The 26,668-nt window shown below is 44.8% G+C and overlaps 1 protein-coding gene across 34 annotated transcripts in view; it reads left to right on the top strand.

Moving 5' to 3' along the window:
- Positions 1 to 26,668, top strand: part of NRXN1 (neurexin 1) — a 1,006,781-nt gene that overhangs the window by 736,816 nt on the left and 243,297 nt on the right. The window lies entirely within an intron of this gene.

Raw genomic sequence — 26,668 nt, 5'->3', positions numbered from 1 at the left:
CAACATTAAGAGGAACTAAAGCTCTGGTCTGTGGTGAACATATCACATCCACACTGAAAAGGGATTTATTATTGCCTCACTGTGGGAGGGGGCTGTACCAGCAGATCTGAAGGAGGCGGTAGCATGCGCCTTCATTAAGAGGACATTCCTGGACCACGAAGTGTTCCACAACTGTTACCCAGTTTCTAATATTCAACTTGGGGCCAAGTTGCCTGAGAAGGTGCTTGGATGGAATTTCAATGTAGCTTCAGGCTTGATTTGGGGACTGAAATTGCCCTGGTTGATGACCTGTGATGGGTGAGGGTCACATGGGCTCTAGATTTGGCAACTTTTGGTACTTTTCTCCACTTCTGGACCACTGCTGGGAGATGGGGGCCACTGCCTTGCTGCAGTTTTGCTCCTATATCCAAAGGCATTGAGTGACTGTTGTTTGGCCCCCAGTGGGAATTATCCCATGGTTTTCTGTACAGCTCAGTCTTGTCACCTTTGCTGTTTAACATCCATATGAAGCCACTGGGAGCTGTCATCAGGAGATCTGAGTAGAGATTCCCTCCATATGCTGATGGCCACCAGCTGTATCACTGTGTAGCATCAGTACCAGGTGAGGTGGTGCAGGTACTGAACCATTGTCTGGACGTGATAATGGGCTGGATGTTGGCCACTGAATTGAAGCTGAATCCAGACAAGATGGAGGTTCTCTAGATGAATGGTTTGCATATATGGGAGCAGGCAAAATCGCCTCTTTGGCCTGGGGAGTCACATTTCCCTTGAATGAGCAGGCATGTGGGTGTCATAACTTGTCAATCTCAGTGGCTATGGATGCCTATGCCTGGCTTCAGAGGGTGTGCCAACTCTAGCCATTTCTGTATGGCTATTTCTGGACAGGGGTAGCCTAATGATGGTCAGCCATGTTCTTGCTGTTGTAATGCATTATGCTGTTAGTGCATAATACAGTCTGAGTCCAGTCCAAAATAGATCGGGGGGGGGGGGACCATCCATAATCCAGGATGCGTATCATCCATTTTGAGAGGTAACCATCATCATTGTTATCAATGATAGTAACATATTGCAGTTCAATTTATATGAACGTCAGGGGAGGATATATTAGTCCCAGCAGATTTGCAAAGGAATCTGTCAGAGGAATTGTAATGATCGCATTTGGCCGGGCGCATTGTTAATCCTGATGAGAGCCGACTGATCTCGCCATTACTGTGCAGTGATAAATTTTGAGCAGAAAACACAGTTGTCACCCTGAAAAGTCTAGCTGGGCAATTTCAAGTTGCCTTAGAGCAAATAAGTAGCAATCACCATGGAAAGTGTCTGGATTTTTATGGCATCATAAATAAATGATCAGTTGAGATAAACTTAACTAGGGCAGCCGGGGATTTTAGCAGTTTAGATTAATCTCAACTTTGTTAATATATTAAGTTTGAGTTTGATTTAACAACCTTGCTACTTCCTTTGCCGAGGATGGAATAGTTCCTCTTGCAAGAAATTACTTATTGATCTATTAGCAATTTACACTTTTACCCTCGCAAAAAAACGTTCTATGGTGATTATTCCCAAATTGCATTGTGCCAGCCTGGTGAATTATGTGATTTCCTCTATTGCATACAACACTTCCCCAACCTCCCAAGCTTCTCCACATCCCTCACATTCATGCCAGCCTATGTTGCCTGCAATTACACTGACCAGCTGATATAATGCAGCAACCTTAGGGGGCAGCTAAAACAGCATGGCAGGACTTGGTTCTAAATTTGATGTTGCACTCATGTCCTGTTTTCAGGCTTCACGTGGGTTGTCTGTTGTGGGAACAGGATGTTGAAATAAATAGGCTGCTGACCTGATCCAGCAGATGCCCTTCTTAATGTTGCATGGACAATCTAGGGTGGTAGAAAGGTGGAGATTTCCCCTTTGGAATCTGTGGCTTGAATTGCCACGTGAAGTTGCACCATCTTGAGAAGATAGGAAGGGCATAACATCCTGCTTACACATTTCTTCAGAGTAAAATATCTGTACCTGAAAATGCCTTTATAGAGGGAAAGGGCCATAACTCTGTAGTAGAACACAAGATCTGCATGTAGAAGATTTCAGTTAAAACCCCTGGCATCTCTAGGCAGGTCTGAGAAAGACACCTGGGATGTTGAGAAAGACACCCCAGATGTTGTTGGACTACAACTCCCATCATTCCTAGCCAGCATGACCAGTGGTCAGGGATAATGGGAGCTGTAGTCCAACAACATCTGGGGACCCACAGGTTGCGAACCAGTGAGCTAGATGGAACAATGCTGAAACAATCAGCTACCTGTATTGTCTTCTGGGACAGCCACTTGTCAGTCTAATCCTATATTGTCTGTTCTGACTGGCAGCAGTCCTTTGGAGTCTCAGGAAGAGGGGGCATTACCTGCCACTCAATCCTTTATTAAATAGAGATGCCAGGGATTGAATTTAGGACCATATATGTTACAGACCAGTGTTACACATTTCTGCTATGTGCAGTTTCTCACAGCGGCGGAGGAAGCTGCTCGGGCACCTGGGGAGCGTGCCCAGGGGTGGGGTGAGCTGCCCATAGGGGTGGGGTGCACCACGGGGCCTCCGGAGTCTGCCTGCCTCCTTCCACTCAGCAGCTGCCCTACAGCTGGGGGGAGGCAGTGCAGAGCCTGCGCACGCCCAAGCTACTGCGTCTCTCCCAGGAGAGACGTGTGGCTTGGGTGCGCTGTGGGCCCCACGGTGAGTGCCGCCCGCATTTTGTCACCCCCTCGGTGGTGACACCCAGGGCCAACCACCCCCAGTGCACCCCCTTTCCTCTGCCCCTGGTTACTCATTCAGTATATATGTTTTAACAACACCACAAACTTTTGTTCTGGAAACAGACAGCAAGTTTAATCAGAGGAATAAAAAAACAGACCTACATGTTTTACAAAGATTGATGTGAACCTAACAGAATCCAAGCTGATGGTAATTTGCTTCCTGATTGCTACTTGACCATTTGAATCAGCCTTTAATGCTAGACTAGAAACACAATTTACTTACCTAGCAATAGTCTTCCCAGATTAACCATTGCTAAACAGGGAACATTTTAAAGCACTCTGTCATTTATTACTCTTCCAAATCTTCAGCACAACAGACCCTGGAACAAAACCGATTTTTCTGAGCAGAGCCATAATTGTATAGAAGAACTTTATATTTCATGGGAATTGACATTAGCACTGGTTTAAGAAAAAAAGTTTTGAACCCTATTAGCAAAGTTTCCAAAGTTCTCTTTCATCTCAAATTATGTTGAATCTCAAATGAAAAGGCTTGTCGACACAGATTCCGAAATTATTGCGTTATGCAAAAATATGTTTATGTGTTTATTTGCATGCATACCTTTGGTTTGATGTTTTATTGAGGGCACTTCTGTTTGCAGTTGGAGAGAGTGTGGAAGTAAAATGGGATTTTTAGGCACAGTCCTAGTTAAGTGTCCCTTGCACATCAGGTTTCTTTTCCATTGTGCTGTATTTGATAGTCCAATGTTGTGGCTTACTAACTTGTTAACATTTTAGCAGAAACCACTGTCATGTGAAAGTATTTCCCCCCCTCTCTCTTTGTAGAAAATAATTCATTGGATCTTGAGCAACCTGGTCTGCATTAGAGGCGTCTTTGCTCTAAAATATTCTTGCTGCACATTTCCAGAATATTCAATCAATCAGTCAATCAGTTTGTTACTAGATATGACATCCCATTAGTTATTGTTGTGGCAGGATGGAGGCAAGCAGGGAAGTAGTCAGTATAACATAATCAGGGACCACATTCACACCCTATGTTTAAAGCACTATGATACCACTTTAAACAGTCGTGGGTTTCCCTCAAAGAATTCTGGGAGCTGTAGTTTGTTAAGGATGCTATGAGTTGCTAGGAGACTTCCCATTCCCCTCACAGATCTACAGTTCCAAGAGTGGTTTAACACTCAGTCCCTCTTCCCAGGGAACTCTGGGAATTGCAGCTCTGGGTGGAGAATAGGGAATCAATGAATTGGGACCCCGAGTGCCAAAACAGGTCCTGGGTAGCGTGGGAGATGGTTGAAAAGAAGCTGTTCTGTGAGCTTTGAAAAAGCATGAATTGGCCATGGATGCACCTGCCAATTTCATTTTCTCATTGTTCCAATCTGAAATTTGGTTTCCCAAATTTCTGAATCAGTTTTGCATTCATCAGCACTTTAGTGTGCATTTCTCCTAATACACACATTTTTGTATGTGATTTTGTTTAACATACACATTTTTGCAAGCAATTTCCTCTATTATCATGCATTTCTCTACGTTGTTTTCACCAACATGTGCATTGTTGTGCACACTTTGGGGTTGAAGTACTAATGTATTTTGGGGGGATAGAGAGCTGCATTGCAAAATTTGGAGAAGTGCAGATTTAGAAGAATTATTTTTTTTTGAGTTTCACTTCACTGATGCTCTAACCTAAGGTTGGCCTAAAAGTCCCATCCCCACTGACCTTTGTCAAACTGGCTGGGATGGGTTGGAGTTGTAGTCCAACAACATCTTGAGACTCAAGTTTGAGGGACACTGTTCTAGCCTCTGCACAGCATTGGGCTCCTCAAATCAGCTCCTTAAGGGATTCAGTAAACTGAAATTTAAGTGTCACACTCTTTGGCTAATTCGAGCCACAGTGGACAGAGAAGGTTCTGAAAATAATAAAATAATTAGTGTCAAATTCCATTTGTGTTTGTTCCAGGCCAAGGTGGAGTTATATTAAATTCAGGAGCTTGCCAGTGCACAAAGCATTGCAATGTTAAAATACAAATAACACAGTTCTATTAAGAATAGGGGAAAGGTTTGTTTGGCTTCAGTGCTTTAGCTAGATGTGACAACTGAAGTTAGCATTTTCAATCCTGCCTCGGTACCTCTGAATCAGCACTGGAAATGAAATCAGATCATTAGGCATGGAGAGGCACTACTTTGGCTGCCTACATTTTGCGTCGAGCAAAGCCCAGATTGAATTTGGGTGGGGTTTTTCTCCCTGAGAGGAAACATTTGAGGAATTTTGAAGGTAGACCTCTCCTCCACACACAGAGAATTAGAATATATTACATACTGATGGTTGGTAGCAGCCTAGAATAGTCTTGACTTATTCTGGATCTCTTGTCAGTATTTTTATTTAATACATAATAATGCAGAAGGGAAAATATCTGGTTAGCTTCCCATGTGTGCCATAGGGGGACATACAGCCCTCCTGCAATGGAGAGGCAAGCACCACACAAGGGAGAAATTTTGGGAGATATGCTGGGGTCACTGGATCAGGCGCATCAAACTTTATATGCTTCACAAACTCTATCTCATTAATCTGGTCAACCCTGCTAGGTACGCCAGTGCTGTTCTCCAAGTGTTGCAGAGCAGGGAGGAAGGACTTACATAAGGGTACCAAATGGGTAAGCTAGGAGCTGAACCTGGGTTTGCACCCTTAGCCACTATGCTGCACCAGTTTCTTGTTAAGCAACTGGCTTAGCTTGCAGGCATCCCCCCAGCCCTGATCTGCTGTGAGCCATGGGATTAAAAGATATCCTCTTTCCCCACAAATTGCTTGTGCGTGGTAGACAAGAAACATTTGTGCCCCGTCAAAGCGAAAGGACTGTGTGAACACACAGGAGGGTGTGATCATATGAACAGATGAAGCTGCCTATGCCAGATCAAGACTATTGGTCCATCTAATTTTGTATTGTTTACGCAGATCAGCAGCTGTTTTCTTGGGTTCCAGACAGGAGTCTTTCTGCAAAGCAGATGCTCTAGCACAGACACAGGCAAATTTGCCCCTCCAGATGTTTTTAGACTATAATTCCCATCATCCCTGACCACTGGTCCTGTTAGCTAGGGATGATGGGAGTTGTAGTCCCAAAACATCTGGAGGGGCAAGTTTGCCTGTGCCTGCTCTAGCACTAAGCTAGAGCCCACCACTGCAATTCCAAGGTCAGCTAAGTCATGGGAATTGGTGAGACCTGTCTAATCCTAGTGTGGACATGGGCAATACAGGAAGGGGCAAATTCATGGGGAAAGCACAGTACTTGAACGTTCTGCCTAGGAATGGACAACAACCATTAGTTAATATGGAATACAATTTTCCTGTGTTCTCCCTTGGGAGGTGCATAAACACTCAAAGCTGCAGAAGCTTGTGGGCCTTCCCACTGGTGAGATGAACACCACATCTTGGATGAAATTAAGGAGCCAAAGAAAGCTCCAGCACATTTGCCAGCATTCCACTGATGAAAACAGGGACAAGTTTGCACCACCCTAATTTTGATTCCAAGGCTTTCTGCTTCAGTCCCCTCTCCCTTCATTGCATATTGCCAAAGGCTCTTCTCCACTGATGGCATTCATTTACTCTGCAATATACCAACCTCCCAAGTTGAACAAAAGCCAAGAGAGCGTTTATTCTTTTGGTAAAAGTTATCCTTGGAAAAATGAGCATATTGTCACACGTCACCCCAATCTCTGAGCAGTCAGAGACTCCAGGGTTCTAGCACAGAAATCGAAGTCTAAATACAGCGCCAATACACATAAAATATCACTGCAGCATTACAAGAAAAAATAATAAACAATGAACAGTTCGTTTAATGTACATAAACATTTAAGTAAGTGCACACCTTCCTCTGAGATCAAGTCAAAGTATCTATTAAGCAACCCCCTTTTGGAGGGCTGCAGGTGGGGGCAACCCAACTGAAACCAGCCATCTGCTGATGGCAGTAATAATAATAATAATAATAATAATAATAATAATAATAATAATAATAATTTATTTGTACCCCGCCCATCTGGCTGGGTTTCTCCAGCCACTCTGGGCGGCTTCCACAGAAACCAAAAATACACTAAAATATCACACATTAAAAACTTCCCTGCTTACAGCTACAGAGTCGTTCCCCATCCCCTTACTTCCCTGCAGTCCTTCCTCTGGTAACAGCTTGGCATAACTAACTTAAGTCCCTTAATTTGAGTAAAACTTAACTGGAGGCGACTGCTCAACATCCTTGAGAAAGTGCTGAGATCATAGTCACCAGCACATTTGATGGCTGAACATATGAAACTCGCCAACACATCGCATGGCTCCTGGCAATGGGAGTGGGAGGTGGGTGGGCACCTGACAAGTTGCTACTGTTTTATGTCCTTCCTGGTGGAAACCCATTTCCCCAGGTTTTGTAGAGTTTTGATGTGTGATGAGGGATTGCAGAGCACTGGCCACAGGACCTGGTGTCATTTAATTTTAAAAAGCATTGTGTGTCTGGCTCCCCTCCATCTTACCTTGATGCAAATAGCATATGATGAGAGACAGACAGAGAGAGAGAGAGAGAGGGAGTGGGAGGGAGCCGTTGTACAAAGGAAAGAGGCTTATTAAATAATATAAAATAAATTTAATTTATTAGAAGAAGGAGAAGAGTTTCTGCTCTGAAATGCTCCACTGTTGCCCTCTGAGAATGGCCAGAAATTGAGAGCTTGAATCACCCCTGGCCTTGCTATACTCACTTCCCATGTTTTTTTGGAATAAGCCTTCCTTAAAACCACAAGGAAATGGTAAGTGCTGGGTCCAGTCTCGAAACAGCATCTGACCCAGATACCAGTTGTTGTGGTGGTGGTGGTAGAAATCCTTTCTATTTCTACTCCACAATTTTGAAAACGATTTATTCCCATTTAATGCCCGCCTGATCAATGAAGTGGGAGTGTGGGTTGGCGGGGAGAAGAAATCTTTCTCCGCCTGCCTCCAGGTAAGCCATCAGTTATGTTGCATCGCGAGCTGTTAATTGCAAAGGTTTTGTGTACATGTCTGCAAGTTGCTGTGCTCAACTAGCAATAACTCTTGTTTGGAGCAGCGTCAGGGGATTGCAGAGTTGCTTGGTACTGCTTGATTTGCTCTCCCCGGATCAGTTCTTTAGAGCATTCAGTGTGCTATTTTTCCAATGCTCTAATTGGCTATGTATGGTGGTGGGCCGGGGGGGGGGAGGTGAATACCCATTGCCAGTTATATGTTTGCAGACTAAAATAAGATCAGTGTGCACTTTCACAGAGGCAGATCTTGTAGTGGGGCTCATGAACGGTACCAAGAAGTATATGGGAAAAAAGAGGTTTTGCTTTCCTGGAGCAAATGGTAAAAGCTGTCAAAGAGCAGTCAGCAAATAAATAGCCAGAGAACTCAGTGCAGCAAATGAGAGTTTCAATGATTCCCCCCCCCCACACACCATTTAAATTAATTCTTATTGGTTCCCATTATGTGTGTATATCCTATCTCTCTTTTTAAATAAGCAGACCAGAAGGCAGGCACAAGAATTATACGATAAAAATGCAAATGTAGATAAAATATGTGGTTCATTTTTAAACTTATCCAGTTTAAAAGCAGAGGTTAAAAAATGGAGGGCAATGGAAAGAGTGAATTTTTTAATGAAATTATAGTCTACATGCGGATGCTGTTCCATATGTAACATGCCAAATCCATTATGCCATATTTACAGAGTGAATGTTTGTGTAGGAGTATGAGCTGTTCATGCCTGAATCTTTTTTGTCATCTACAATATAATTAGTGCTGTTGTCATGATGAATCTTGCGGTTATTCATTATGCAGAGTCCCTTAAATTTATGAAAGAAATGCTTGATCTAAAGTGGACCGAAGTCAACAAGAAGAATCACATTGTAATGGAAACTAGGCTTCCGTTACTCAAAGGCCCAGTTCTGTCCAAGGTGCTAATTCTGTGACAGGCCTGTACTAATTGAGATTCCAAGAGAGAGCTAGCATTTAAAACTCCTCTGTCACCACAATTCACTTTAACAACAATACAAAACAAAAACCTTCCTCTGCACATGTTGCAGCTTGTCAATATCCTTCTTAAATTGTGGTGCCCAGAACTGGACACAGTGCTCCAGGTGTGGTTTGACCAAAGTAGAATAGAGACGTATTATCTATGACTTCCCCTGATCTGAACACAAGACTTCTGTTGATGCAGCCTAGAATAGCATTAGCTTTTTCTGCTGCTTTTGGTCTGCTAAGACCCCTAGATACTTGTCACATGAACTACTGCAATCCAGCTGTTGTCCCTCCCCCCCATCTTATATTTGTGCAGCTGCTAGTGCTTCTAAGAAGGAGGAGCAATTATTCATGCATAGATTATCCTTTGAGTACAGGCTATTCTGTTCATTTCTGCACTGGAAGTGCTTGAACGATCTAATTTCACCAGATGCAGAGATGCAGTATAATTATTCAGCAAAGGCTGACTGGATGGAGGCAAGGCTGGGACAGTGAATCATTCAGAGGGACAATGGGCAGCCTCCTCTGTGAGCATTTTAGCCTTACAGAAACCCTGAACCATGGAACGGAGTTTGTCTTCCAAGGCACAGGAATCCTGGCACAGTTTTGGATTTCATCACAGGAGATGGGTGTCGCGGGAAGCTCACCTTTCTCATCAGGTCTTGGAAGTCAAGTGGGCATCCTGGGTTTGCAGGATCTGTTTTTCTTTTTAGTAAAACACCACAGACCACCAGCTTCAGATTGGTGCAAAATAGTGGCTGGTGGGTGACACCAAATGCCAAATAGTGACTTAGAGAACAGAGCCTGATTTCTTTTAAAAATTGTGGTTAGAGGCAACCACATGATGGACCATGATGACTCAAGGAATTGGGCCAGTTGAAAAACTGTGCCTAAGGGTGAGGGGCCTATTGACTACTGCCTCCCATATACAGAGCTGTTTCGGCTGCTTTTATCCGACTCACATCAGCAGTGTTGTTCAGCATCTCTAATTACTGAATTCATTTTCACTGTTGCCTGATACAGGTGTAATATCAAGAATCTTAGTGGTATATATATAAAAAAAAAGAATCTTAGTGGTATGACAGGGTCACTACTTTTGACCCTCAGAGACGTTGCAAGGTCAGAGACCTTTCGTTATTACTTTTGGGTACTGTGAGCAATTTTAATTGGCTCCCTAACACAGTTTTATTTTGTTTTAAGAACTGAGAGCATCTGGGCAGCAGCTCCTATAGCAAGGAGAGAGAAGCAAAGCAGGCTTCAGCAGCCTGAATGAAGTTTGTGCAACCCTATGCAGATCCAGTTCAGGTCTGGGTCTGGTTCCAAGTGCTAGTTATGACCCTCAGTGCCCTAAACAGTGGCAGGTCAGCTTATTGGAAGGGACGCCTTCTGCAGTATGATGAGCCTGCCTGTGCATTGAGATCTTCAGGAGAGGCCCCTCTCTGAGGTGTGTTTGGCATAGATGCAGGAAAGGTTCCTGCTCCTAGTTGCTGTACCCAGGATCTCTAGAATGGGGTGGGGTACCTGTGCTCCTCCAGACATTGCTATGCAACAACTTCCATCACTCCTGAGTATAGACCGTGTTGGATGGGGCTGATGGGAGTTTCAGTGCAATGACAGCTGCTGGTCGAGCACAAGGATGCCACCATCACATCACTTTTGCTGCCTTTACAACTCAGCACTGGCTGTGCCTTGACCTCCAGCTCTCACTCACCTCTGCCTCACTCTGAGGATGCACAAGGAGTCTTTCATTGCAAGTCATTCCAACAGATCCTGCTGTATTTAATTCACTTTGCCTTCACTTACCCCATTTGTTACTTCCAAATAATCTCTAGATACAGTCCACCCCCTTAGGAATATCCTGACCAGAAGCACAGATCCTCCCTAGTCAATCCCCTCTAAATTCATCACCCTCCCAGAAACACCAGGGGAACTTAAAATAAGATAGAGGGGGAAATTCCACACCATACTGTTGAGATAGTTCCATCAGCGCAAGCGTTTCTGCTTGCCAGGTAGAGCAGCCTCCCCGCTCCTCCTCCCACTCTGTTATGGGGGTTCTCCTAACCCCCTCAAGCAGATTTGAGAAGGTTGCAAGGGGAGTATAGGGAGGGAAGTCCCACCATGTTATTGAGACTCATTGCTCTGGCTTCTGCTTGCACAACAGCTTAGTTGAATCCAGTCTTTGGGGCCCATGTCCTCATCTGCTGGGTCTGTTTTCGTGATCATGGGCAAGCTGTGTTGTCCATTAATTTCTGAAGCCCACCTAAGCTACTTCTTGTGCCAGCAAATTCTCTAAGTCAGTTCCGTGTTGTGTGGAAGAAGTGCTTTCTCTCATCTGCTGCCAATCAATTTCATTGACTGACCCCAAGTTCTAGTGCTGAGAGAGAGGGAGCAGGAGAAAATATCTCTTCACAATGCATAATCCTTTAAACCTCTATCATGCACGGCCCCCGCCATCCCTCGCCCTTTCTATTTTTCAAACACAAAAGCCTGAAAAGCCTTAGCCATTTCCCATAGAGAATGTGCTCCAGTTCTTTGGCCGTTTTGGCTGCCCGTTTCCAGTTCCACAATGACCTTCTTGAAGTTGAGCAACAAAAATGATTTGCACAGCAATGGAGAACCTCAGGCCCAGGTGTTGAGTGCAGCCCTTGTGGCCTTTAAAGCCAGCCCTTGGGATTCTCCCAAGGCCACATCCCTTGGTGTGGTGCCAGTGTGGTGTAGTGGTTAAGAGCAGTGGACTTGTAATCTGGTGAACCGGGTTCGCTTCCCTGCTCCTCCACATGCAGCTGCTGGGTGACCTTGGGCTAGTCACACTTCTTTGAAGTCTCTCAGCCTCACTCACTTCACAGAGTGTTTGTTGTGGGGGAGGAAGGGAAAGGAGAATGTTAGCCGCTTTGAGACTCCTTCAGGTAGTGATAAAGCGCGATATCAAATCCGAACTCTTCTTCTCTTCTTCTTATTATTCCTAGGTCATTCCCCTCACCTGCCCTGCTCTCCACCCTCTTTGGGGGCTTTTACCTGGCTAGAATTTGCTTTCCTGAAGGGAGAACAGTGTGGGTGTCTGTGTGCAAACTAGCATACTTTTCAAAGGTCAGGTTTAGAGGCAGCCCCACAGAGAGCACATTGCAATAACCCAGCCACAAGGTTACCAGCACATGGCCTGCAGTGGCCTAGCTTATGTTCTCATGACATTTTCCCAGCCAATTAGGAATAGAGATCCATGGTTTGTGGTGGCAAATGAAAACACCAACACACTCTCAGTTGCCACGATCTCCATCATTCCTCCCTACAGCATCCTCTGCTTTTCTGGTCTTCCTTGTTCCTTTGGGGGGGGGGCATGCAAATTTAAGAATACCATGGCTTTGAGAGGGGGATAAAGACTTCTTGTCTTTGGCAAATACAGAAGCGGCATAAGATAAGTAGTTATACTTGTTGGCAACTCGCAAATCCTTCAAAACGGAGATGTTTTCAAGAATTCATGTATCCTTCCCACAGAGAAATGTACCAATTTTCCCTGCTCTATTGTATTCTTTTATCTGCCTGAAAACTGTTAGCTCCCTATGCGCCGGTGTATAATGGGGCCCTCAACTGTAAAGAAGAAGACGGCTTTGCCTGTTCTAAGTATTATGGGAAGGGGGGAGAGATATTTATGATGATGCAGTTGTTGCTTGCAATTGCATTGCAAATCATAAATGGGACGAGTTGCTGGATTGTGTTCCGTGGATACACCTGATTTAATCTTCAGCTTCACACTTTGAGGCAAATGTTTTCATTTGATAGGGAAGTGGCAAGCTGCAAATGGGCTTTCTACAATATATCAGATTCCCATCTTCCTGTATATTGTGGAGGTGGAGATGTGGGTGGGTGGGAGAATTGTAAGTATAAAACCTCCATTGCACCTTGAGCTGCATTTGTGTTAATTTTACATACAATTAAGTTGTGCAATTAATAGAGTACATATGATGAAGTGAGTAACAAAAGCATGAAATATATATTCTGAGTAACCTTCATCTTAATCTCCCTCCCTCCCTTCCTTTCTTGGACTTTTAATTACGGTACCTGCTGTTGTATCATCTGTATCTGTGATTCTAGGGCTAGATTTGTGTCCCTGCTCATTGCCAGCAGTTACAAGTTTAATTCTGTTGTTGTTGTTTAGTTGTGTCCGACTCTTCGTGACCCCATGGACCAGAGCACGCCAGGCACTCCTGTCTTCCACTGCCTCCCGCAGTTTGGTCAAACTCATGCTGGTAGCTTCGAGAACACTGTCCAACCATCTCGTCCTCTGTCGTCCCCTCCTCCTTGTGCCCTCCATCTTTCCCAACATCAGGATCTTTTCCAGGGAGTCTTCTCTTCTCATGAGGTGGCCAAAGTATTGGAGCCTCAGCTTCAGGATCTGTCCTTCCAGTGAGCACTCAGGGCTGATTTCCTTAAGAATGGATAGGTTTGATCTTCTTGCAGTCCATGGGACTCTTAGGAGTCTCCTCCAGCACCATAATTCAAAAGCATCAATTCTTTGGTGATCAGCCTTCTTTATGGTCCAGCTCTCACTTCCATACATCACTACTGGGAAAACCATAGCTTTTACTATATGGACCTTTGTTGGCAAGAAGTTTAATTCTAGTGCATCACAAATAAGACACACATCCCCAGAACCCTTGCAGTTTACATTCCAAGAGTGTGAATAAAAATAAGAAGAGAGGGAAAGGAAGAGATCCCTGTTTTTAACTGTTTAATTGAGGGCATAGAGCAAAAGGCTTCTCTGCAGAAGGATCTGAAGGAAGACAAAAAGAGATGGGACCACATCAATGCACTCTCATGGGCTTACAAGAGTAAGAGGCCGCAAAGGCAAGAGTGGCACCTGTCACTTAAGTAAGCAGGAGATTTTTGAGTGGTGGAAGTTGGCCAACCTGGCATTAGGGTCTGGCATCCATGGGCAGTTTCCATGTGCCCGTTGGTGCTGATGTCAGGTCTGGATTAGATCCACCTTCCTCTCTGTCCTCCCCTTTCAGTTTTCCTGTGACCCAGAGCAATTCTGCACTGGGGCATTATGGGGGAATTTAAAAGGAAATGTCAAATCTCAATGCTGTTGGTACCTAACACCTGTAAGACCAGTGCCAGAGAGGCCCACCAGGTAGAAGTTTCTGGGGGTCTTATCCAGCGAAGGGAACCAATCCAATATATTGGCAAATCTGGAGCAATGAGAGTCCTGTAGCTAAGTCAAGAGATAAAGTGAAGGATTTGGGGGCAAACCCAGGGGTGAGGAACCTCAGGCCCCGGGGTCAAATGTGCCCCCCAGGCATCTCTAGTTGGCTCTCAAGACTCTACTCACACCAGACACCCTGTCAGAATGTGTCTCTTCTCAGTCCTTCTCCACTCTCTCAAGTGCTTTTGCCTGTCTTAGAAGTGTGTCCTCAAACTGCAATTGTGCATGAAGTTGGGCTGTTTGCAGAAACCTCTGCCTCGAGTGTAGCATTCTGCACTAACACATGTCTGTAGCATCACCTACTCTTGCCCCTGACTCCACCCACCCCTGTCATGTGGTCAGTGGAAGATTTCTCATGGGTGAACATGGCCCTTGAATCAAGAAGGGTTCTCCAGCCCCTGCTTTGCCCTCTGGCCACCCCTGAAAATGGAATCTGCTCGCCACATAGTGGCTTCATGGGAACAGCCATTACATACAGATGCAGGCTGATATGTGTTGCTTGAATGGAGCTGTGTATTGGAATTAACATGTTAATTAGCTGCCAGCTCCTTCTGCTTCCACAAGGTCCATTCATTATCACCAATGCTTGCTATTCAAGTCTGCCATTCTATTTATGCTAATTTTGAAATTATTCCTGCCTCTCTTTTTTTGTTTTACTTTAATAACTATTTATGACTCCTAGCAAAATACACCTAATTAATACCTAGCCGCAGCGCTGCAATTAAATGTTAATCAGATTTGATTTCTAGAGTAATGCACCAGCAATCTCCTAATCTCCCGAGTTACAACTTGATGAAAACTTGATTACCCTAGTTACAGAGTTCATGATTCAGAAAGCCCTTTTCCCTTCCTCTCCCTTTCCCATGGAAAGAAAGCTTGGCTTGGTGTTGTGGCCCTTCCCACTTTATATTTCGTCTGTGCTGCAGTGCTCGGTGGAGATAAATGATTTCCAAATGAGATGCAATCATGGCAGAAAGAAAGCCAACCATAAAGGCTGGATATAAAAATAAAAAGGACTGCAGTCTGCGGCACATATTGACCTGTCAAACTGATCTAAACTTAGCAAAGGATTTTTTTATATTAATATTAACCTGGGGATGGTTGTGTCTCACCAAATCACATCCCTGTGGCTTTCAGAGCAACATGAGCAGGCAGATGAGGGGAGCTTGAGTAACATGCGAACTTTTATTTTTTAAAAAAATAATTTTTATTAATTTTACAACATAAACAAAATACAAACAAACATAACACGACTTCCCCATACCTCCCCTTCACTGCATCCTTGTTTTAAAATTTTTTAGCAATCCTTCATCCATTTTTATATTTAATTCTCTTTAAAATTTTCTTAAGCTTAGATTTTTACAGCTGTAATTCTTTGTATCAAATCCCTTGACATCTTAACATTCCGAAATTTTACAACAATTTTTAAGATAAGTTTTAAATTTTTCCCAGTCCTCTTCCACTGTCTCTCTCCTCTGGTCACGAATTCTGCCGGTCATCTCTGCCAGTCCCATAAATTCAGTCACCTTGGTCTGCCATTCTTCCAGAGTAGGTAGTTCTTTAGTCTTCCAATACTTTGCCAAAAGAATTCTTGCTGCTGTTGTTGCGTACATAAAAAATGTTCTATCTTTCTTTGGAATCATTTGGCCTACCATGCCCAAGAGAAAAGCCTCCGGTTTCTTTGCAAATGTCCACTTAAGGATTTTCTTAATTTCATTATAGATCATTTCCCAGTAGGCCTTAATCTTCGGGCAGGTCCACCAAAGATGATAAAAAGTTCCTTCGCATTCATTACACTTCCAACAGTTGTTATTGGGCAAATGATATATCTTTGCAAGCTTGACTGGGGTCATGTACCACCTATAGATCATTTTCATTATATTCTCTTTTAAGGCACTACATGCCGTAAATTTAATACCTGTGGTCCATAACTGCTCCCAGTCAGCAAACATAATATCATGACCAATGTCTTGTGCCCACTTAATCATAGCTGATTTGACCGTTTCATCCTGTGTGTTCCATTTTAGCAGCAGATTGTACATTCTAGACAGATTCTTAGTATTGGGTGTAACATGCGAACTTTTAACCCAGACACCTTCTCAGCAGATCCCTAACAATGTATGGTCTATGCAAAGTGTGAGGTAAGCTTTCCTCATGTGAGAACATTTTGAAGTGGAGCAGAGCTGTTGTTTTAATGCATGGATTTTAGCCTGTCTGGATTACTGCACCTGACTTTCCATGAAAATATTCTGCATTGATGTCAAAACAAAGCCCAGGTTTACAGGTAGCTGTTCCCAATTTTTTTAGCACCTGTTCACCAGTCAGGGATCTTTGAGCCCTTCCAGACATCCTTTCCATTGTGCATTCATGATGATTCGTGTTCTTGATAATATTGGGACAATTGTACACAATCCTGCTTTTAAATACTGTTTGCACCTGCAAATGTACAGCTTCATTTCCAATCAGTGCATGACCCATAACTTCCTGCTGGAATCCTTTTAACTTTTTATCCTACAAAAGTCCCATGTTTGTTTTGTAATTGTCCATAATGCACTTTCAATATCAACATAGACTTAAATCTAAGAAAAAAGAAAAATAGAGAGAAAGAAAGATAAATACATACATGAACATATAAATGAAGGCATGTGTTTTTGTCCCATTTTTGTTGCCCTATAGGGCAGGAGTGCCCCATCATATGCCAACAATGCATATGGGGAAGTATCACCAAACATTTAATAAAAGAGAAGGATGTGTGGACAGTCAGGAAGAAATCCACCACTAATGCCCTATTATTGAATCAGTTAAAAGTTTTGGGATACACCTGCAAAACAAACAAACAAGTCTGAAGGAGCCCTATTATATCAAACCCTGGGAGAAAACTAAACTTAAGCCCAGTTAATGCCATTAGCAAAGTTTCTGGGACTTTTCTCACTTTAGCAGCTCAGCTTTGCATGTCTGAATGTGCTCTATTTATCATAAGAGTTTAGGAAGAGCCTTGCTTGATCATCCAGGCCAATGGCTCGTCCAGTTCAGCATCCTTTTCTCACAGTGTCCAGCCAGATTTGTGCGGGACAGACACACAGAGAACACACCCCCTTCACTGCCTATAGAAAGCCAGCTTCTCAGGAAGAATAAGGTGCAGCCTAGCCTCCTTTTTGGCATGCCATATTTCTACATGTGGCTAGTTCCTCTCAAAAAAGGAGGTGTTCAAACATGCAGCCTCCCATCTAGATCCTGAAAAGGTACAATATGGGGGGGGGGAGAGAGGTCTGGGATCTTTCCGCTCTTCCCCAAACTCCAGGGTTAAGGAAAGGCCTCTTAATCTGACAGACCACAGGTCTGATCCTATTTGACATCCTCTCTATTCCTCATTGGCTTATCGATCGCTCCATGCTAATTAGCCACAAGTGTTGTCACATCCCATAAGAAGCTGAGCCTATTAGAAGGATTGATTTCCAGTGGTGGTATCTGGTAAACACTTCAGAGATGTGCCTCGTGTAAGTTTGGGGCAGGGTGGGGGGGCAGGTCCTCTGGTGGTTTCTCACCCATCCCTTCTCATAAAAGGGCATGCCAAGAAGAAGAAGAAGAAGAAGAGTTTGGATTTGATATCCCGCCTTTCACTCCCTTTAAGGAGTCTCAAAGCGGCTAACAATCTCCTTTCCCTTCCTCCCCCACAACAAACACTCTGTGGGGTGAGTGGGGCTGAGAGACTTCAGAGAAGTGTGACTGGCCCAAGGTCACCCAGCAGCTGCATGTGGAGGAGCGGAGACGCGAACCCGGTTCCCCAGATTACGAGACTACCGCTCTTAACCACTACACCACACTGGCTCTCTAGAAGAAAAGACTTGTGGGAGTGTGTGTGTGTCTACATGGCCGAAGGACTGTCTTCGCATCATTCCCTCTATTGTGGATGTTCAGGCTGTGAGTGTCATTGGGTATGTAGCCGAAAGGTCATCATCCCTGCACAAGAGGGAGTTATCAGCAGGTGCAGCAGGTTCTGGTCCATTTGGGCAGATGGGGCCCTGCCCAACCAACCCTAGAGTGCCCCAGCCAGCCACTACCTGACTGTGTTCTTACTCACATGTTTGTCAGTGTCCCCTTCAGGAAATGACATCAGCAGCACCAACAAGAACAGTGTAAATGCGAAGTGTTCTTGAAGGTTCATCTTCTTGTAGCCCAGGGCAGATGAGTTATTAGGATTATGCTACATATGACATGTTGCTGTAAGCAATCTGTGATTGGATCTCCCAACATCTTTAACTTCTGCTAAAAGCAGTCATTGAAAGTGGACTTCACTGATGGAGCCAGTGTGGTGTAGTGGTTCAGAGCGGTGGACTCGTAATCTGGTGAACCAGGTTCGATTCCCTGCTCCTCCACATGCAGCTGCTGGGTGACCTTGGGCTAGTTACACTTCTCTGAAGTCTCTCAGCCTCACTCACCTCACAGCTACCTGTTGTGGGGGAGGAAGGGAAAGGAGATTGTTAGCCGCTTTGAGACTCCTTAGGATAGTGATAAAGCGGGATATCAGATCCAAACTACTACTACTCCTCCTCCTCCTCTTCTTCTATTTACTTGTCACCTTTCTACCATGTGTTGCGCACAGAGCAGCTCCCAACAAACATACGTTTATCAAGTGACCGGGATCAAGGTTCTGTGGTACCAGAGGATGAGGGGTTAAACACACACACCAATTGCAGAATGCAAATCCATCAGGAAACTGCTGTCAGCCACAGAGAAGGAAAACATGTGCAACATGCCTCCCCCCCCCGCCCGCCGCCGCCGCCGCCAAAAGAGCATGAATGGAAGCCACCAAAAGAAAACCCATTCACTTTGATATGGCCACTAAATAAGTAGAAGAGGGAGAAACACAATTCCTTTGTTCCCTTCTCCAGTTCACAGTAGGCAAGCAGATTTCATACAAGGATCCGGTGGAAATAATGGGGAAGTTCAATAACGGAAGACAGATTGCCCACCGCTAAAGTTTTTGCTATGGGGGGTGTCTTGTGATCAGTTCCCAGGGGGCAACGCTTAGGCTTGGCCAATGCATCATATGAACTGAGTGGTGTGTTGGAATATTCTGTAAGAAAAGTCCCCTGAGATGTGCAGAGGAGTTTCACTACAGACAAGTTAGCGTGCCGGAGGCTCCCTCAAGGTAGAAAGTTTGAAAACCTTGGTAGCTGGCTAATTGAACCTGCTCTTCACCATCCCAGAAGGCTCTCTTTTCCAGTGAACTTTCTCCCATGCCCCTTGCTGTAAAGAAAAACCAATAAAGTATTCAGCAAATGCAATTAAACAGGGTGTGTGACTGACATCCTCTGGCCATGCCGTTTCAAGCATAACCCGTCCAATTGTTTTGCTCCCTGTGGTTTCTTCTCCAGTTCACAGTAGGCAAGCGGATTTCAAACAAGGATCCAGTGAAAATCATGGAGAAGATCAATAATGGAAGACAGATAGCCCACCGCTAAGGTTTTTGCTACGGGGGGTGTCTTGTGATCAGTTCCCAGGGGGCAACGCTTAGGCTTGGTCAATGTATCATATGAACTGAGTGGTGCATTGGAATATGAGATGTGGTTTCTTGCCTACTTTTTGTTACTTTCATATGCAGTTGTTGCCCTCTAAAGATGCTAGGAGCCCAGATGGAGGCCTAGTTTAGTTACGCAGTGGTTGAGAATTAGGAGCTGAATTTGAGGTGGGCACATTCCAGCTTGAGTAGGCTCCCTGCCTCAGTTCTGCTGTCACCTCGCAGCCCTGGTGTAGCTCTCCAAACCATTCGGTGCTGCAAAGTGAAGATATCTCTGGGTGCATTCAGATGTGGGGGATACAGTAGTACCTTGGGTTACAGATGCTTCAGGTTACAGACTCTGCTAACCCAGAAATAGTACCTTGGGTTAAGAACTTTGCTTCAGGATGAGAACAGAAATCATGCTCTGGCATCACAGCAGCAGCGGGAGGCCCCATTAGCTAAAGCGGTACCTCAGGTTAAGAACAGTTTCAGGTTAAGAACAGACCTCCAGAACAAATTCAGTTCTTAACCCGAGGTACCACTGTATATTGCATTAGTTTCCATGATTATTATGCTAGTACTTCTGCCCAATTTTGTAATGTTCCTTTTGCACTGCATTACCTGTTCAGGAAAGATGAAATACTTATTCACGCAGCGCATAGTCAAACTATGGAGCTTGCTCCCCAAGTAGGCAGCGATGGCCACCAACTTGAATGGCTTTAAAAGAGGATTGGACAAAATCATGGAGGAGAGGACTGTCAATGCCTACTAGCCATGATGGCTGCCATTTGCCTCCACAGTTGGAGACAGCAATACTTCCGAATACCAGTTGCTGGAAAACTATGGGAGGGGAGAGAGCTCATATGCTTGAGTCCTGCCTGCTAATTTCCCACAGGCATCTGGTTGGCCACTGTGAGAACAGGTGGTGCAATTAGAAAAGCCATTGGCCTGATCCAACACAGGCTCTTCTTATGTTCTTATGTACTTCCATTGCATTGTGGAACAGCAATTTTGTGACCCATATGCTAGCATGCTGTGCTAAATTTCTTTCACACCCATGGGTGCGGTGTAACATAACAAGGAGCATCATTGGACTATGTTATTACTCCCCTGCCCTTTCGGCACATGCCTGCTTCTGTTCCCCCATGATTCCCCCCCTTGAAATCAGCTGGAAAGAGATGCGTGCTGGTATACCGCCCCAAATTCCCTCACTCGCCCCAAATTTTGTCTCTTTACTCCTACAATTTTCCAGGTTAAGGGGGCTGCAAATGGATTGCTTTTTTGGAGCATACACTATAATCTGTTAGTGTCCCAGAAGTGACTTTTGCAACACGTGAAAGCCCAAATAAAATGAAGAAGTTAGGGAAGTGTCAGGGAAATGCAATAAACTGTTGTCGTGAGTGCAGCCTCTTTTATACAGTGGTACCTTGGATTACAGACGCTTCAGGTTACAGAAGCGTACCCAGAAGCTAACCCAGAAATATTACCTCGGGTTAAGAACTTTGCTTCAGGATGAAAACAGAAATTGTGCAGCGGCACAGCGACAGCAGGAGGCCCCATTAGCTAAAGTGGTGCTTCAGGTTAAGAACAGTTTCAGGTTAAGAATGGACCTCTGGAACGAATTAAGTTCTTAACCCGAGGTACCACTGTATAAGGGTTGTTCAAAGGGCTGCCTCTGGGAACCCCATCATTGCCTTTGCTCTGACATCCAGGGTGCAGTGATGGAGAAATTGACAACAGCCATTCCTACAACTGTCTGGCTTCCCCTTTCTTGACTCCCAGCACCCCCACATCCTTCCTGACTGGACTGGGGGCCACACTGTTTACCATCCTGGCGGTGGAGATTCATTTCAGGCATGCCAGCCCTCGCCTCCTCAACGCTGGGCCCTTAGACGCCGGGATCAGTTTTCCCCGACATCAAAAGGTTATAGGTCTAGCTGTGCTTCCTTTGTGTTTGTGCAATCATTTATGAGACTGTTCATTCACAAAAGGTCTGGCTGCTCAGAACTCTGAGCCTGCAACACCACATCTGAAAAACTTGCCTGCTCCGTGAATAAAACATTTCTTATTGAAGAATCCCCCTTACAATATACAATTTCCTTTGATAAGCCTCCCTGGAGGATGCAGAGCATGTATTACGCTCGTGTCTCAAACATATTAGATGCTAAAGGAATTGCAGTTTTCTGTTGCCAGGCGATTTGCACAATGCTTTCTGGATTTTATCCCTCCCTCCCCAATATCATTTCCCTCTTCTTCACCTCTCTGCCCCCACCCTCTCCACATGCTTCTTTTACAGTGACACTATTCCCAGATTCCCTTTTGATTGCCTGTCATTGCAGTGGTGGTGCTTATGGGTCCTCATTCATTTTTATTTTAAAGTCAAGGTCCATTCACTGTTTTATTATTTTTAGCCTTCGGGTTCTGTATATTATTCATGATGGCATCGGCCCCATTTTAGCTGTCAGGCCTCCATCAGAGCCCTCTCAATGGACTCTCTTGGGGCACTAATGAAAGGCAGATGGCTGGAACATTGATGATATAATCAAAGGGCTCTGGTCCAGAGTAATGAGAACGGGGTGAGAGTTTTCCGAGGGGAAGGGAAGAAATGGGCCCTTTGTTATTTAGCCTTTGAAACAGCGCTTCAAGAATAAAAGGAACATAATACCATTTAGGGGGGAAAGGAGGAAGCACTTTAAAATGTCAGGAGTCTACAATCCCGTCCCGAAGATGGGGCAGCTGAATTTCCGGGCATACAGTTCGAGCATCCAAAGCCCAGTTTCCGAAAATGAGGGGCACAGCCTGGGACTAGCCGCAGCAATGGGGATGAGCATTGTTAGCAGGAAGAATGGTGAACAGGGGCAGAATAAAAACTTTCAAGGGAATATGGCGTGGACTTTGGTAGCATGGAAGGAGTATGGTAAAACGGTGCCATCAAGAGAGACTCTTGTACCTAGAATGAGATGGAAAGTCAAAAGACCGAGCCCTGTCCCTCCCCCCCCCCAAAAAAAAATCCTCTCTTGGCTACCCTGGTTGTTCTGGTCAGAAGAGGTCAGAGTGCAACATGAGATGTCTCAGTGCCTCTTAGGCACTTACCTAGGAGGAATGTCAGTTGAATATGCTTGTGCATGAAAGGTGTACTCAGTGGCTGAAGCCAGCAAGGGCCGCCATCTTTGGTTGCCATATCACAGTGAATGAAGTCTTATTTCAGAGACATTTCCATATGTAGGCAGTTGTTGTTTAGTCATTCAGTCGTGTCCGACTCTTCGTGACCCCATGGACCAGAACACGCCAGGCACTCCTGTCTTCCACTGCCTCCCGCAGTTTGGTCAAACTCATGCTGGTAGCTTTGAGAACACTGTCCAACCATCTCGCCCTCTGTCGTCCCCTTCTCCTTGTGCCCACAATCTTTCCCAACATCAGGGTCTTTTCCAGGAACTCTTCTCTTCTCATGAGGTGGCCAAAGTATTGGAGCCTCAGCTTCATGATCTGTCCTTCCAGTGAGCACTCAGGGCTGATTTCCTTCGGAATGGAGAGGTTTGATCTTCTTGCAGTCCATGGGACTCTCAAGAGTCTCCTCCAGCACCATAATTCAAAAGCATCAATTCTTTGGCGATCAACCTTCTTTATGGTCCAGCTCTCACTTCCATACATCACTACTGGGAAAACCATAGCTTTAACGATGTAGGCTGTACGATTGAGAATTTTGACGTTTTATATTTTTGTAAACCACTTGGAGGTTTTCTTACAATCAACCAGTATGTAATTTTTGTTTTGTTTTATTTAATAAATATGCACACCACTTTTCATCCCAAGATCACACGGTGGTTTAAATAAAAGACAGGTGACAGGTGTACAGGGGCCTCCTGTACACCATTTCTCACTTTGCCAGCACTGGCCTAGTAATGTTTCAAATTTAACAGTTCATCTGCCATAACCATTTTTCTCCTGACCTCCTAGGACTGGTGTGCTCGTCTAATTAATTTATAAAGCAAAGGTTGCAGGCCTAATTACTATTTACATCAACTTCATTCTTTTGTGAGTCTGGCTGGAGCTCATTTCCTGTTTCAAGTTTGTGTGTGTGTGTGGCTTTGGGGGGTGGCGGTGTGGACTTCTAAGCAAGGCTGCATTCCTATACAGTGGTACCTCGGGTTAAGAACTTAATTCGTTCTGGAGGTCCATTCTTAACCTGAAACTGTTCTTAACCTGAAGCACCACTTTAGCTAATGGGGCCTCCTGCTGCCGCCACGCCACCGGAGCACAATTTCAGTTTTCATCCTGAAGCAAAGTTCTTAACCTGAGGTACTATTTCTGGAGTAGCGGAGTCTGTAACCTGAAGCATCTGTAACCCAAGGTACCACTGTACACAATTACGTGAGAACAAATCTTATTGAATTTGATGAGGCTTACTTATGAGTAGCTGTGCATAGGATTGCACTGTCCATTTATTTCCTGCAGCTTTTTACTGTGTGCCTCTGGAATTTGACCTTGACAACACATGTATAGTGCCTTTTTAAAAATAAAAAAGCAAAAAAAAAATGTGCCAGTACTCACCATGAAGTTGTTATAGCCACACTTTTAACATTTGGGGTGGGGGAGGTGCCGGTACTGCATACCACTGAGTACCCTGCAGAAACAAAGCACTGCTTCAGATGCAAATTTGGGAACACATCTATCAGGGATTCTGTGTTGGTCACTAGGTGGATGTTTCTGCCTTCCTTGCCCCACCCTACAGCCCCAGGTGTGGTGTAGTGGTTAAGAGCAGTGGACTCGTAATCTGGGGAACCGGGTTCGCGTCCCCGCTCCTCCACATGCAGCTGCTGGGTGACCTTGGGCTAGTCACACTTCTCTGAAGTCTCTCAGCCCCACTCACCTCACAGAGTGTTTGTTGTGGGGGAGGAAGGGAAAGGAGAATGTTAGCCGCTTTGAGACTCCTTCGGGTAGTGATAAAGCGGGATATCAAATCCAATCCAATCCAAACTCTTTTATGCATAGCTATCAACTTTCAGATTTGAAAATAACGGATCAGCAGCCTCGAAAATAAGGGATCAGCAGCCTCACCTGTCCCGGGGACAGTCTATGGGATAGCTAACAATCCAGGATTGCAGCGGGAAGCAGCGGGAAATTGCACTGGAATAAGGGAATTTCCCACACACAAAAAAGAAGGGGTGACAGCTATGCTTCTATGGCAGCTGTTTGCAGAAGGAAAACTGTGCAGGGAAAGAGACTCTTGTTTGCTATGAGAGGGTGGTTGGTTTCACCTGTTCTGCCTCACCTCCAGCCCAAGAACCTTCAGGAGGAAGTTGCTTCCACGGACATTATGCGTATGTGTAGCTTAATGAGCTGAACGGAGTGAAAGGTTATGAGTCATAGGGGTGGGGAGGTTTTGTGTATGACCTTAACACAGCTTATCAGGTTATCACAGTGCTTAACAGCGTTCTATCATGTTACGGAACGGCCGGGGCAATAACAACAATAGCAACAGCAACAATAACAAATAATTTGGGATTCATTTGAAGGAAATGCGACCTAAAAATATAATAAATCAAATCAATCTGGACTAAGTATGTGTGCTCTCTAGGAATGCAATATTAATATCCTTGCAATCTATACAAACATTAAGTGTGTTGATTCATTACAATTCCGGGCAACTGAGGAAAATTGGTATATAAGAGCAGAAAAGGACATTAGGCATGCATACAGTTCTGATACAGAAAGCCGTCCGTACATCTGTTTTCCCAGTCTACTGGGGTATTGGAAATATAGCCTTGATACAGTTTAATAGTCTGTTCATATAGAGCCGGTTTCCGGAATGTTTTGTGGGTTGATGCTTCGCCCCATTTCTAAATCGGAATATTTATAACTACCCGTAATGAGCTCAGGTTTCATTCATAAAACAGATCCTCGTGGAAATGAGAAGTGGAGGGATTATTAGCAGCATTTGCCCATCAAGAGGGCGCACTGCAATGACCTTTTCTGCTCCTGTAAACCGCACAATGCAAAGTTACCCAGAGAACCTGGCCATAATAGCCATTAAAGCAACAGCATACAGTATTCACAGGAGCTTTATTTAATTTGTGTTTGCTGTCTGGTTTAAGAGATACAATGTTGGTCAAACTTGAGGAGCTAGTTTAACAATTTGGGATTTAAAATTTTTTAATAGGTTCACAGTACGTCTCTGCATGAGGGACGCAGGTGGCGCTGTGGGTTAAACCACAGAGCCTAGGACTTGTTGATCAGAAGGTCAGCGGTTCGAATCCCCACAACGGGGTGAGCTCCCATTGCTCGGTCCCTGCTCCTGCTAACCTAGCAGTTTGAAAGCACAAAAGTGCAAGTAGATAAATAGGTACCGCTCTGGCGGGAAGGTAAACGGCGTTTCCGTGCGCTGCTCTGGTTTGCCAGAAGCGACTTAGTCATGCTGGCCACATGACCCGGAAGCTGTACGCCGGCTCCCTCGGCCAGTAAAGCGAGATGAGCGACACAACCCCAGAGTCAGCCACGACTGGACCTAATGGTCAGGGACCCCTTTACCCTTTACCTTTACCTCTCTGCATCCCAGTCATGTTCAAATGTAGCATGTGATGGGATCTCCTCCCTGGCATAGAACACTCAGACCATCAAATTATAGAATTGCAGAGTTGAAAGGGACCCTGAGGATCATTTAATCCACCCTACTGCAATGCAGGAATATGCAGCTGTCCCATACAGGAATCGAACCTTCAACCTTGGCATTATCAGCCCCAGGCTCTAACTGACTGGGCTGCCCAGGCACACCCTGCCTACATTATGTAGTTTGTAACGTAGAGGCTTGCAACCACCTCTGGAATCTGTCTTATCCACATCTCCACCCTTAATTTATTAAGTGGAGTTGGTCGCTGTATTGCCCTTCTGTGTTACGACATCGTTGCATATTCATGATGCTAAATAGCCATGCAATGCTTTTCTCACATGACACTGAACACCATCGGAGCGCACCTTGCTCAAGGAAGGGGAAGCTATTTCAGCGGAAGCCAGTCTTTCCTTCTGGCACTCTTTGAAGCAGACCCCTTAACGAAAGGAGCAGCATGAGGCAGCTTGCAAAGGGCTCAGTTTGGCTGGAGGGAAAAACAGCAAGAAAAAAAGAAAGCAGCCCTTTTGGGAAGCAACTGCCTTTGGGAAAAGTTGCCTCTACGCAGGATTCTGCTGCAGGTGGGCTA

This window comes from Podarcis erhardii, assembly GCF_964252035.2.
Source record: "Podarcis erhardii genome assembly, chromosome: 3".
Classification (NCBI taxonomy): Eukaryota; Metazoa; Chordata; class Lepidosauria; order Squamata; family Lacertidae; genus Podarcis; species Podarcis erhardii.
The sequence above is the reverse complement of the archived record's forward strand: the minus strand, read 5'-3'. Positions and strand labels throughout refer to the sequence as shown.